We start from the raw sequence: 14,832 nt of genomic DNA, 5'->3' as shown, positions 1-14,832 counted from the left end.
CACGCTTATATTAAAATGCGCTAAAAAGGAGAAAATAATTTTTTTAGACATTAGTGACTATAAATAAAAGATTACGTCGATATAGTTTAGCGCTCCACGCTTTTATTTATAGTCACTGATGTCTAAACAAATTATTTTCCCCTTTTTAGTGCATTTTAATATAAGCCTGGTTTTTAACAAGTCTTTTTATACATATTTTTTATCTTTTTTATTGCATTATTTCCATAATTGTAAAATAAAAAATCTGAAACCTGTCATTTTGACCGGTGGTGGTAGGTTTCCATGTAGTTGTAAAGATATAAACACGAAATTGTTCTCAGTACTATGCATTGTGTTGTTTAAAGGTCTGTGTGTGAGGTTTTGTTCAATTTTCTACTGCACATGTAATGTTGACCCAATTTCAACATAGCATGTTTGCTTGCTTTCTGCATTTCGTACGATCATGTTCCGTATACCTGAACGTTACCTGCGTGTGGATTTGTATTGTACAACTCTTTGGAAAGCACTGGTAGTATAAATTTTACGAATTTATTTCTATGTATCCATCAAGTAAATAAAAAATGTTCATGCTTGTTATGGATGACGGCATTTATTGTATACGTTGTCGAATGGAATAAGTGTTGAACAATTCAAACTAAAATGACACTAACAGGTTTATTATTTTACAATTATTGAAATAATAAAAATGATTTTATAAGAATTGATTGTATAAATATCTTTAGTAGATCACGTGTTACAATAGGAGCCGTACAAAGTCTAAATAAAATCAATCTTGTCATTTTTATAAGGGAACATGTACCAGTTACTTTTAAAGGATCGGCAGGTTTAGTGTTAAACAACTAACAGTGATAATAGTTCTACTGTTCATTGACGCATTATTTTACTCGAAATAATACTGATTTATAAGGGACAGTGAAGAATGTACACATAGTAATTCAGTTTGCCAACTGATCCGTAAATAAAGGCTTTATTCGACCACGCGAACACCCCGATACTTGCCAATGAACCGGGTCAGTTATTTTTTGCCAAGAAACGACAAACGCAGGTGCTTTCAAAGAAGAATAAACAAAGTGGAAACGACGGTGGAAAGGGAAACAGATTTTTCTGCACGAACTATTGGACAGGGAACGGTGAAATAAATGTAAGTACGCCGGACATTCGGTCACTGACCCGTAACAAAATTCCCTTTGTACGTAAATGCTCACGATCGATCTTTCGCAAGAGACCGAAGAGACATATTTCCAGGAATATATTTCGCGAGTTGCGAGACATCGCAACATTCCGGTGAAAATCTACGAAGTGCGCCGATGGAATTCGACGCACGAATTCAAAATTCGAAGTCAAAATTAGTGTAAGATAAAAATAAATGCTAAAGCAACGAGTGAAAGGATTAATACAAGAAAGATACATGGCGGATCCAAAAACTTTTGTATGTTCGTTAAAAAGTTATTTACAAGAAGGCTCTGACGATAAACACGGCAGTGTTAAAGTCCAAGAGATTGATGAAGCTGGCCAAGGGTGCAAAGAATTTCGGAAAAGCATTCGACACCTCCCCCCGATCATCAATTTCTCTCAACCCCAGAACCAGCGAAACCCGCAACGATCAAATTGAGATCTATCGACTTACAGAACGCACGTCCTTCCACGCAACTTTTCCAGGGAACAACTGTCGCACGGCCGAAGAACGTCCCGCTGCCGCGCTGATAGGAAAACTTATGAACTCCGAGAAACTTCTTAACTTCTCGTCTATTGCGAGCCGCGCGTCATTAGACGGCTGTCTGCGATAAACAATCACGAAAGTTCCCGTCGCGTCGCGTCGTCCCCCGCGTTCTGCCGCGGCTATTCAACCAATCAACTATACCTTGACAAACTAGCGTGTCCCGTCGGCCGTCGCAGTTCACTGTCAATTACTCAGTTTTTCCTGTTGCGGGGCCGAAATGTCCGCTTTCAGTTTGCTGAATTGCTAAATTGAAACAGCCCTCTCGACTCCCCAGCAAACAACTTGCAGTGGAAACTACTTTTGCTTTTATCGTAACTTCGGCGTCTTCGGAGGACGTGTTTACTGCAGTTTGGAAGGGTTCGCTGATTTTGACACTGTCGATTAATCATTTTTCTGTGCCGCACAGAACTGTGCAGTTTTGTCAAGAAATTTTTCTTCTTGGCAAAGTTTAAGTGCAAATGTTCTTCGTGCAACATGCAGGAAAATGTTGTTCGTTTGTTGAAGCCATCGAACGTGCAGCATCTAAAATTTCTACACCTGGAGGTCCAGTCAGCCAGCACGGAAAAGTTGTTTTCCAACGCGCTTTTTCCAGTAAATAAATTTTCCACTCGCCCAAGGAAGATGCTCGTTAACGACGCTAAACGACGACGAACGGAAAAACCAAAGAAGCAACACGTTCCGACATTTTGTTTAACCCCCCCGGTTCATTGAAACGCAAACACACCGGGGCGAAGGGACGATACGGAAGCAAAATACATATTGCGAATTAGCAATTGAACTTTTTGCGAGCTTAATGAAATGCAAATCCATTGCAGTCGACGACACTCGGGGGACGCTAATGAAGCAAATATATCCGAGCAAGTTGCGTTCCCGAGGATTGCGTGAATGAGTCGAGATCATTTGAATTTTTAAGCGTACACTTGCTTCCTTCCCGGCGATATTTTCTTCATCCGAGCCCGACATGTACAGTAAGGAGCGAAACTGAACCAATGACCACAAGTTTTGTATAAATCGTCATTGCTAAACGAGGAGACATTAATTATTGAAAAAAATTTCTTAAGTTACTTCTAACTATGATAAAAATCATTATAATGTTGATTTTTTGTTATTCTTCTATATTCCTAGCAATAAATAATGATTTATACAAAACTTGTGGTTATTGGTTCAGTTTCGCTCCTTACTGTATCTCGGTGATCAGTGCGTCTCGTTAACGAACTTCGCCGAATTAATCCGTGTCTGCTCCGCGACGACCCAGTCTGTTGACTTAATCTGAACGAGTGCTCGATAAACACGTTACCGATGCTGCATTTCGCTCGAAGACTTTCGGCCAAGTTTAATATATTATTTATTCAATCTTTTCTTCCCGGCTTACTGTTCGCTAGATTTATACAGGACTTTGCTCGTAAATCTGTCGCGAAGATTTTTCGCGAGAAGCGTTCGCGCGGAATTTCCGTGGTGAATACATTGAATTATTGATCGAGGATTTTCTGGTAAGTTGAGTCGGACGTATTGCGCTAGAAGTAGCTGTATTAATATTGGAACTAGCCGTTCAGTCGAAAATGGCTGATGCCCGATTTTCTATTTTACAATTTTTGGAATTCGGAAGACGACTGTACAAACGTAATTTTTTATGTCACGCTTGAAGTGTGTTTTCTAAAGCACTCGAATTTGCATATCGACGAATAAAACGTTATCGCGAACAGAAAATAAAGCGGAACTGTTGAAATATGTCAAAATGAATCTATTGTTTCACTCAAGGAACGATTGATTTAATATTTGTATAGTTCAGTTTATTTATAAACCCGTTATTTATTTGTTCGATATATCGTTCAATTTCTAGCCTGAATGTTTCTCAATTGACGTGTGATATTTAAATAGAATAGACGTGTTTTCTCTAGATGTGTTAATTCAATGTGTTAATAAAAGTTCAACACAAGATAATTTGTTTAATTAAATACATAATCTAATAGGAACAATATTAAACTTCCCGATAAACTTATTGTTAGTATTTCGTGATCATTTTCAACATTTTTACGGAGCATGAAGATCGATGGCCCCGATAATGGCGGTCCGTGGGCGCGCATAAGCGTGCGACGGGGAATAAAATGGTCTGTGAAAACAGAAGGGTGTTCATTTTCGGTCCCGGTGGGTAATTAAACGTTCCGCGTCTCAATGCTGATCGGGCTTTTTTTAAATAGTAGATTGTCCGGCGAGTGAATAGGTTCGTTTGCCTATGATTTACGGAAACGTGGTCACGCGAAGTGCAATGAAACAGCAATCAGGAGGGGACAGCGGAACGCGTCCAGGGGACTTTTGAGAATCATGCAATCGAGACACGTCGAAATTGGAAATTTCAGGTCGGTCCGTGTGTTCGGTAGCTGCAATGCAGTTTCCTCTGTAGGGTTGCGATCGATCTAATGCGCGCGGTGCATAAGGCCGTATACCCCGTTCCGGTGCATCAGCAGCACAGTGCAGCGACTGATTTTCGGCTGTTCCCGGAATTTTTCCCGAATTCCCGGCTGCGAACTTCTTCGCTGACGGGCCCCGGTTTAATTGGAAATCCTCGGCTAATGGCTCTCGATCTGCCGATTGCCCTTCGGGGAACATGAATTCACGGAAGCGCCACTGCATTTGTACCGACTACTGCTTTAAGCGTTTCCTAAAACTGTAGTTTTCTCGATAAAATCCGTTCCTGCTTATGACAGTTATTAGTTTTCCAAGAGAGACGTGTTGCATAAGTTCGTGCCCGATTTGAAAATAAAATTCAATGGTTAAAGTTTAAAGATTGGTTAAAAATGGGTTAAATGAAAATTAAAAAAATAGTCAAATTTTCAACAATTAGAAAAGAACGGCGACTATATGTATAATTGATTAATAAAGTTGTATTCTTTAAAATTTAACCATTGAATTTTATTTGCAAATCGGGCACGAACGTATGCAATCATCTAAGAATAATGTCAACGCCGTAGAAAAGACAATTATTCAATATTTTTTATGAACCGTCGATTGTTAACACTTTTCACCGGTTAAAAACCGAGTAAAATCGCAAATGCAAATTGTAATGACTGCAATTAAAATTCTCGTTGACGAGGTTACTAATTAATAAAGATTAACGATTACTAGATACGAACAATGTAGATTCTGACGTGTGAACTCCGTTTTAGTCAATTTTAATGTCAGGTTTAGCGAAATTCTTCATAAAGCCGCGGCGGCCGTTTGAAAACTCTGATCGACAGCCTCCATTTTACTAGATTTTAACGAAATTCTGCACAAAGCCGGTGGTTTAATTATTTTACTGAATGGAGGAGCGCGCTAGTTGAAGAATTTATGTGTCGTTGAACATTCTGGCCAATTTAGGTAAAATTTAATAGAGATGCTTTTGGTATCACAGAGTTTTCGACAGCTTCTCAAATATTCAGGAATATTCAGAGATTAATGATGAAATTAACTTCAAATAAATTCCGAAACATCGCCTATCGATTTACTGCACTATGAACGATTCTGTTAGTCTCTGTGACGCATTAGATCACGAAATCACTATTGAAGAATCTCCAAGAAATTAACTCCAATAAATATTCCGAAAAATCGCCTATCGATTTACTACGAACGATCTTGTTTAGCCTCTGTGACGTAACAGATCACGAAATCACTATTTAAGAATCTCCAAGAAATTAACTCCAATAAATATTCCGAAAAATCGCCTATCGATTTACTACGAACGATCCTGTTTAGCCTCTGTGACGCAACAGATCACGAAATCACTATTGAAGAATCCTTCTAAATTAAGAATCACGGGTAAAAGTCAATGGCGAATTTCGCGGAAGTGCTGCATAGTAAGTGCGCAGGACGATAGAAGGGCGTATAACGCGGAAAAACAAACAGATCGATCTGCAGTTCGGTGGAATTCCAAGAACACATTCAAAAATCGCTATTCTCTTTTCCACATCGCGGGTATGTGTCCGCGAGTAGATTTAATGACTGCCAGGAGCGCAATATCTCCGCCCGATGGCCCGGAAATGGATTCAACGCGGATACCTTGAGACGGTGGGATATCCGTGCGGCGACGTCGTTGGTTATGCAAGACGCCGCCGGAAGGACCGTCAGACCGGAAAACCGTCGTTCCGCGGGAATTTTTCTTTCGACGTGATAACCGGATCAATTCGGACCGTGGAATGAAATTACCGATGACCTTCCATTCTCCTATCTGCATATTGTGCCATAGAGCAATTGAACATTCACACCGCTTTCCTCGAAAAATATTCAAGATGCTTCCAAGCGATTCAATATTTTATCTAATCAAATTAATATGGGTTTTAAATGTGTGATGCAGCGACCTCCGTGGAAAAGTACCGAAGCCGAATGAATTTTAAGCGAGGGCATATATCTTAAAATAAATTACTATTTCAAAATAAATTAAAAGATAAATTAAATTTTATTCTATTTAACATACTCTCTACATATTACAATATATTCTATATATATATTATGTACAGTGGGTGTAGCAAGTATTCGTTCACCATTTAAAACAGAGAATAACTTTTATAATTTAGTAAAACGTTTAGTAAAACGACCTGACTTTTTACAATCAATTAGAAGCATTGGTTTACGGAATGATATGGAAAATAGATTTTCCAAAAATTATCATTTACAAGGTTACATGCAAAATTGAAAAAGGCATTTTTTACAACTTTTTTACTTGGGCCCTTAAAGCAAAAATATATGTTTTGTAGATCTATGTTAGTTATACACATACTGGAAATATCATCGAAATCGATTGACGCAGGAAAAAACGACACGCATCGAAAGATGTACGATTCTGTGGATTTTAAGCAGCAACTGATAAAAAGTCGTGTAAAACTACGAGTTTCACCATTTTTAACCACTTCTAGCTCGTCTGCATGTTAATCGATTTCGATGAAATTTTCAGCATGTGCATAACTAACATAGATCTACAGAACATATATTTTAAATTTTGATTACGGACCCAAATAAAAAAGTTCTAAAATATGCCTTTTTTATTTCTGCATGTAACCTTGCAAATTATAATTTTTGGAAAATTTTTTTCGCATATCATTTCGTGAACCAATGCTTCTAAGTGATTATAAAAAATCAGGTCTCGTTTGGTACAAATAATAAAAAAGTTATTACTTTTTGGAAGGTGTACGAATACTTTGTACACCCACTGTATCTTGCTGTATATTACGATTGCTGTTCCATGGCATCTTGAAAATTAAATATTTCATTTGCTACATCAGTTTCATAAAGATTATTATTAATCTTTGTTAGATATCGCCCAGCAAAAATTCAATTTTCGATGAATTTCTATTCTCCTTTTTGTCCATTGTCAGAATTCGAATGCTGCCCACTAAAAAATTGTGCACACGCTTCGAAAGCCAGCAATTTCATATATTCTCTAATCAAATTTTTCTAGCTACGGAATATGTGCAAAACCACTCTGAAAATTGAATAGCTTGCCGTGACTTTTTTAGAAGGACTAGTCTAATAAATTCAGGAGGCAGCTATGTTGTTCTAAAATGTGCTCAATTATTTGGATAATACCCATCTCGAAAACGGAACATTTTTATCGAACAATTTCTATGAACGTTAAATATGAATTTCTGATTTTTACAACGTGGATGAAATGTTTGCCAACAACGTCGCAATAAATTCGTAAAAAACTTGATCCAACCGAGGAGAGAGAGAGAGAGAGTTTTGTTTATAATCATTCAAGATTAACGCAGGAACAACAAAAACCGCATTCCCAAGTTCCCGTTTTCAATATCCATTGTTTGTAACTATATTACACACCAATTCCAGCGGAGATTACATCGCTGGCAAGAATCTTAGCGAAGGAACTTTTCCATTTAACTGGAATCTCTGACGGCGGGGATGCAAAAATAACGATTAAACAAAGGTATCGCGCAATAAAAGTTCCGAAGATCGATTCAACTATGCTCGAACATTGCACGTGCTATAACAACGTTTCCAAGTTGCCGAGTTTTCTCGGCGTGTGTATTCTACATGCATACATGTATACACGAGTTATATTGATCGAAAGTGTGGAAGATACGGTTCAGCGTGGCTTAAAATTATTAGTTCCGTCGATTTTGCAGTTCGTATAGTTGCAGCGTACTTGAGATTGTTTTTGGCCGCGAATCTCGCACGCGAATTTTTCCTTGGGGAGCTGTTCGCTAACTTTTCCGTGGCGCGCGAAAAATGGTGAAATAATATCGCGGGAATTCAGAAGGTTATGCGTATACAATTTTTTTCGTTGATGCACAACAAAGTTGGGCTAACGCTAGTCACAATTATGATTCATAAGCTCTACAAAAGTGACTAATAATTAATGACTAAATAAATACTTGAGCGTGACTATGAGTAATAAGTATTTCAGCGTAATGACTAGACTGCTGATTTTATGGATTTATGACAAAAATGAGTACGTACAATTTAAAACAGTGGACAGATTAAAAGGATTTAACAATATCAATGTACTCGTTTCAGCTAATTAATATCATTAGAGAAAGAATTACATGTCTATTTGGCCCCAATGTTGTACAATTGATGAAGACAATTTTTATTTCGCATAAAGACCCGCAGTCTAGTAATGACTAATGAATAATGACTAAATTTTTATTCAGGATGAATAGCGAATACTGGCTATAATGGCATAACTAATGACTAAATACGCAATCAGAATTTCTCTATGACCAATGACTAAAAATGGTTACAAGTTAAAATAAGATATAATAATAACAAAAAAATATCCTATCAGTTTATAAACTTATAGAATACAGATTATGACACGTTTGGTCACTGCAAATTCCGATATATTTTAAGTATACATATTAATGTATGTTAATCGCACAATAGTGACTGATGACTAGCCTGAGGATCTTTATGCAAAATAAGAAATGTTTGCATTGATCGCAAGACACAGGAGCCAAATAAAAGTTTCATTCTCCTTTTAATTATCTTATTAAGCTGAAACTAATACACTGGTGGCCTTCAATCTTTTTAATACGTCCACTGTTTTATGTTGTACGTACCCATTTTTGTCATAACTGCATAAAATCCGCGGTTTACTGATGACGTAAGATTGATGACTGATCATGTAAACTAACTAATGATTGATCATAACTAATAAGCAATAACTAACGATTACTTAGAGTTGTGACTAACTAGTGCCATGTAATTATGACTAACTAATCAAAAAGTTTTATCTGACTTTTTCTGAGTTTTGACTGACAATCAATCAGACTATTAGTCATTTTTAATTATTAGTTGATTTTTGGCCAACTCTGATGCACAATAAGAAACTGTGCGAGTAAACAATCAAATTGTTACACGTTTCCCACCACCGATCAGTACGTTCTCCCACTACCCAAGCCTTGAGCTTAAGTGGGGGAACGGGCCAAATTCTAATCTAGCTAAGGCTCTATTTTCGTCGTATATAAAAATTATTTAATACTTTAAAAAACCAAGACACTTATCGGTTTTTGTGCAGGCTTGCATTTTGTATAAATTCAATATGTTTTTCGATCGTAATTTTGTTAATGAATGTGTGATGGTATCGGCGCACAGGTTCGATCAGTGATAAACACAAGCACTTTTGCAAATTAATTCAAAAACTCGACGTTTCGATCCTGATGTGGATCATTCTCAACAAAATACTTTCGTTGTTTGTAAATGTTTCGCCATCCATGATATAAATTCAATATGTTTTTCGATCGTAATTTTGTTAATAAATGTGTTTCACATTTTCAAAAATTTTTTTTTAGAATGATCCACATCAGGATCGAAACGTTGAGTTTTTGTACTAATTGGTGTTTATCACTGATCGAACCTGTGCGCCGATACCATCACACATTTATTGCGTTTTGTACTTGGATCTTAAATGAATAATTGTAGTTTCAAGTACCATGAACAAATCAACTAATCATTACGATCAGAAAAAGTTGTACGTTAGTCCAAATAGCAAAAATATCCCTTCAAAAGAATCTTTAGAAAATTTGCGAGACTTCGTTCGAATGACAACGTTAATATTTTTCTTTACCAGAGCAGAATTAAAAGCGTAGTAGTCAGTTTCGCGGATGGCAAATAAGGATTTCGTTTGCCCCGGTGTCGTTTTAACTAATTAAACTCTCCAAGGCACTATCTGATTGGTCGCACCAGATCCAGCGTCGGATGATGGGGGCACAGTCTCTAATTTCGCGTGTCACAATGCACTAAAACACTGCCCGACAATGATCCCGCAACGTACGATGGCACCTCGGAGAGCACATTGATGGAGTAACAGCCAGATTGGATTACTTGGTGCACGTCTCTTTCGTCTAAGTACAGGTACCAATCTATTACGTGGAAGTAATGCTGTTGCCGCGATGAGAATTAGCGCGGGGATTTACTGCGAACACGATGAACTTTGAAAAATCAAAACTTTGGACGTGATGGGAAAGTTTTGAACGCTGGTAATTTTCCGAATCAGTCCGTTTCGTTGCTGGACATTTTCTCGGGCTTTATTGGAAACGGAAGGTTCTTTGAGAAATTTCAGGTAGAATTGTTTCATGTCAATGTTACCAATTTTTCTACTCGAGAAACAACCAGAATTGTTTCACGTGAATGTTACAATTCTTCTCGAATTCTTTGATTTCTTTGTTGAGCATTTTTTCTTCTCCTTTTTATTGCTAAACATTTTTTCGGTTTTGTTGAGAAGAAATACTTTAAAACGATGAAATTTCAGCTATAATTGTTTTAGATCATTGTTAAAACTGTTCTCCGGTTTTCGATGCGTTATTTAATCTCGAGAAACTTCGACTGGAATTATTTCATTTCGTTGCTAAGCTTTTTCAGGATGTTCTGGACAGCAAAGACAGTTTTTGCAGCCATGATATTTCGACTGAAATTATTTTGTTCTATTGCTGAACGTGTTTTATGTGTTCTGGAGAACGAGAGATTTTTTAAATTCATGAAATATCGAGTACAATTCTATACCGTTGCTAAATATTTTATTGGTTTTTCCCCCAGTAGAAAGAACTTTTTAAACTCGTGAAATTTCGACTAGAATTTTCACTGGAACGTATTTTCTGGATTTTTCTGCGAAGAAATTCATTAAAACACCGATTAATTGTTTTATACTTACAGTAACGTGACTTGTAGTGAAAATAGGAGCGCCCACAAACTCCGTAAACTTTCTGTAACAAAAACGATTCAATCTTTTCGACAAATTGTAATGTATGTAGTAAAAATAGAGTGATATTGCTATTGAATGTCATTAACAATACATTTCCTTATAATCTCAAATATAATTTCACAGTCTAACCATGAACATTGTATAACTAAAAAAATGACAATAATTATCGTCTACGAAATACGATTATTCTTAACCAGAAAATAAAACTTCAGTGAAAACAATAAGAAAATGAGGTTAAGTATCACGACGATGTTTACTTTGCACATCTGCCCCGATAATTCTACAGGGGAATATTATTATTCCTTCTTCGTCCTGCATTTGCAGAAAACGTGACTCCGATAAAAATCTTCAATTACTTCTTCGTAGAATTGCAAATTAAATCGTAAATCGTTGAAATTCTTTCGCGTGACTTTAAGAATACAGAAAAGCGTAGAAATTACGGCAGCTTCGACGCGTCTCGAAAGTCTGGAGAGGGCGATTTATTTAACAAAATATCGGAAACGTGTTTCGAAACGTCTTCGCAAAATGTTGATGGATATCACACGATTCGTTATGGAAACCTATCGAAACACGACCCTAGTATGAACGTCAATCCTTATGGGATCGTCTTTCTCGGAGGCATGATATTTTATTGTTATCGCGTCTGTCGCGGGACGAGTTCGTCGTTTTTTATTAGATTATTATACTCCCCCGTAGGCAGCCGAGAGATAACGATATGCAATCATAAATCACGGATCTTTTAATCTAAGATCGACTTTTTTCCTTCCATTTCCCGCGTCGAACACATTGAGAATTTTAAACTGATTTTAAATTAAAGACGCCGGCGCGGCGCTGTTATCGATCGCGCTCGTTTAATCGCTTCGGTACTGATGGGGACAGGATTGTCGAGATAACTTCTCTTAAAAAGTTGCTGGAACATTCGCTTCTTGCTATATAATATTCGTGCAATTATTTAATCACTCGCTTATTCAGCGTGTATGTAAACCAGACTTGGGCGAAAATTTTATTTAAATAAAAATTTCGAATAAAGTGGGTTTTTTTTCCAAGTGGTTGTTTATCTCAATAAAATTTTTGCCCAACTCTGATGTAAACTTTAGTGACAAGAATTGAATTGTTGCTTGGTTTTAATATTTCTTTCCTCAGAAGTCTGATTTCAGTTTCTTGCTAGAATTTAACATAACATTTTATTGTCTCAGAATTTTTCTCAAGTATATTTTGTAGTATAGTATATGTACACGAACAGAAACTATCCACAAAAATGAAAGATAATCGTAGACATTTACACGTATCCAAAAATGTAAATTTGTTAGATCAACGGAAGAGCAACGAAAATAACATGTTTAGCAATTAATGATCCCTCGACACGCGATTGCTATTCTTACAGATCTGGTCGAAGATGATTAAGTCATTAGTATACATGGTTTGTTCACAATAGAAACGTCCTGCATCAGCTTACATAAGTTCACATATGAACTCTGCTAATGCAATGCCATTGCCAGCGATTCTATCACATACTTCGATCTTCCGATGTTGAACAATGTTAATGTCAATGAAGGTATTTTTGCTCCACGCCGTCTATGTATAACATTCCAACAGGCAGAAAAAAGATTTGTCATTTATTTACTGGAAGTTTGATTAATGCGACGCGAATCGCAGGTGCATATGCCTGTCGATAGACCATAAAAGACTATGTATAGACTGTTCCAACGATTGTAGAAAGTGCTACCTTGGACTTTATACAGTATTATAGGAAGCTTTATTTATAGAAATGTGGAAATGACCTCGAAGTATCTACAAGTGATTATCTGGCGAGGGAAATTCTCTGTTCCGTCTACGACACGTGTTGAATTCGTCCACGTGATACTTCAAACTTCGTAATTGAACCTCGAATCCTTTAAAATGTGAACGAATATGTAATAGCATGCAAGGAATGGATATTCAAAGTAGTTTCATGGTATTTCCTAAAACAAATATATAATCCACTATTAAAGGAAACGTGCATAATAAGTGAGTACATACTTGGGTGTCTAGTGGGGCTAAAATGTGAACATGTGCTACGACTGTACTTCGTGAAGTCCTAAATAAAGTTTCTTTTAAATTAGAGAATATACAGGGTGGTCCATTTATCTTGAGACAGTCAATTATTACGGAAACCAGCAGGAATATGAAAAAATATAGAATATTCTTCATATGAAGGGGCACATTTAATGGCGCTATGCACATTTTTCCATAATGGTTCTGTAAGGGGCAGATGAAGGGCAACTTCATTTTTTCAATTGGAAACCCATATTTTTTATTTTATATTCTTATTCCACATCGAAAAATAATCATAAAGAGATGTAATTTTTTCATTTCAACCACCGCGTTTTAACAAATGCAAAAGGAAAATATATCAGATCAATATACAAGGTACAGATGAGGATTAAAAATGTTTTTACTTGACACTAGGTTTACGGGAACCGTCAAAATGACGGGTTCTAATATGCTTAATTCGCGATTATGTCTTAAGATTGTAAAGATGCTTCCCTGAGGAATTATTTACCAAATATTGCTTGGGGTATATACTATTAGAAAAATGTCCAAAAATTTGGATAGACCTTTCTCTTTATGTTATATTTTTATATTTGTGGTATATATTATTGGAAAAATGTCCAAAAATTTGGATAGACCTTTCTCTTTATGTTTATAAAATAATATAAGTTCTAGACCTCCGTAAACCTAGTGTTAATGGGCAATTAATACAAGGGCAAATCAACGGGTTAATGTAATTACACGAGAGCCTCAATCTGCTAGATTTACGACGGACGTGGAGCTCGCGTTCGAGGTATACGGCACACGTGTCCATTTTTTAACAAGTTCGATTAAAGTAACCGCAGGGGAATAGAACGCCGATAGAATCCATCAAGACCGTCCGATGAGCAAGTAATTTCTGAGGGTGGAGCAAGTAAAAGGGTTGCCCGGCAATTACGTGGCGAAAACCGTTCTCAGATCGACGACAACGACGACGACGACGACGCAAGAAAATGGCTCTCGCGTCGACCTCGACATTGAGCGTGTCCTCTCGACGTGGCGTCTTCATTTCTTCGGTTTTCGCTCGCAATAACATTCCTCCGGCGAACCGGTATTGAACTCTTTTCCTCCCCCGAGGCCACATATCTCAGACACGAGACGGTAATAATGAGGCGGAAAATCCTTGTTGCATTATAGCTGCGCTCATTGATTAGCTACGTTGCTATCAATTTACCAAAATACAGCATTTCGATCAATTGGTACGACTGGAGTGGTATTAAAAGCGAAATGCATGAAACGAAAACATATCGATAATAATAATTGGCTATGGATCTTATACATTTCAAATACGAAACAGTGGAAACATCAGAAGAATTTAACACTAAACCTACCAACACCGGTCAAAATGACTGGTTCCAGGTTTTTTATTTTACAATCAGAAAAATAATACACCTAATTTCATCAGAAACGATTTGTATAGATTAGTAAATTCATTATAAAATTTACAATTGAGAGGAAATTTTAAATTATAATAGTATAAATTAGTAAATTTATTATAAAATTTACAATTGAGAGGAAATTTTAAATTATAATAGTATAAATTAGTAAATTTATTATAAAATTTACAATTGAGAGGAAATTTTAAATTATAATAGTATAAATTAGTAAATTTATTATAAAATTTAAAATTGGGAGGGAATTAGAAAAGTAATAAAACTGATTTCATAGGACACGATTGTATAGATTAGTAAAGCTATTATAAAATTTAAAATTGAGAGGGAATTCCAAATTATAATATAAATTAGTGAATATCTTTAGTAGTGCACGTATTACAATAGGAGCCGCACAATGTCTAAATAAAATCAATCTTGTCATTCTTATAAGGGAACATGCACCAGTTACTTTTGAGACT

At 36.4% G+C, this 14,832-nt stretch overlaps 1 long non-coding RNA gene across 2 annotated transcripts in view; it reads right to left on the bottom strand.

The window, feature by feature from the left end:
* Positions 1 to 14,832, bottom strand: part of LOC143215912 (uncharacterized) — a 234,547-nt gene that overhangs the window by 28,539 nt on the left and 191,176 nt on the right. The window contains exon 4 of one of the 2 annotated variants that reach the window (XR_013010478.1): positions 10,860 to 10,911. This is a non-coding gene — a long non-coding RNA (uncharacterized LOC143215912). Of the gene's footprint in view, positions 1 to 10,857; positions 10,912 to 14,832 lie in introns of those variants that run through there. The other variant, XR_013010479.1, reaches the window with a different exon arrangement.

This window comes from Lasioglossum baleicum, chromosome 14 (assembly GCF_051020765.1).
Source record: "Lasioglossum baleicum chromosome 14, iyLasBale1, whole genome shotgun sequence".
Lineage (NCBI taxonomy): Eukaryota > Metazoa > Arthropoda > Insecta > Hymenoptera > Halictidae > Lasioglossum > Lasioglossum baleicum.
This window is presented reverse-complemented; position numbering and strand designations above follow the sequence as displayed.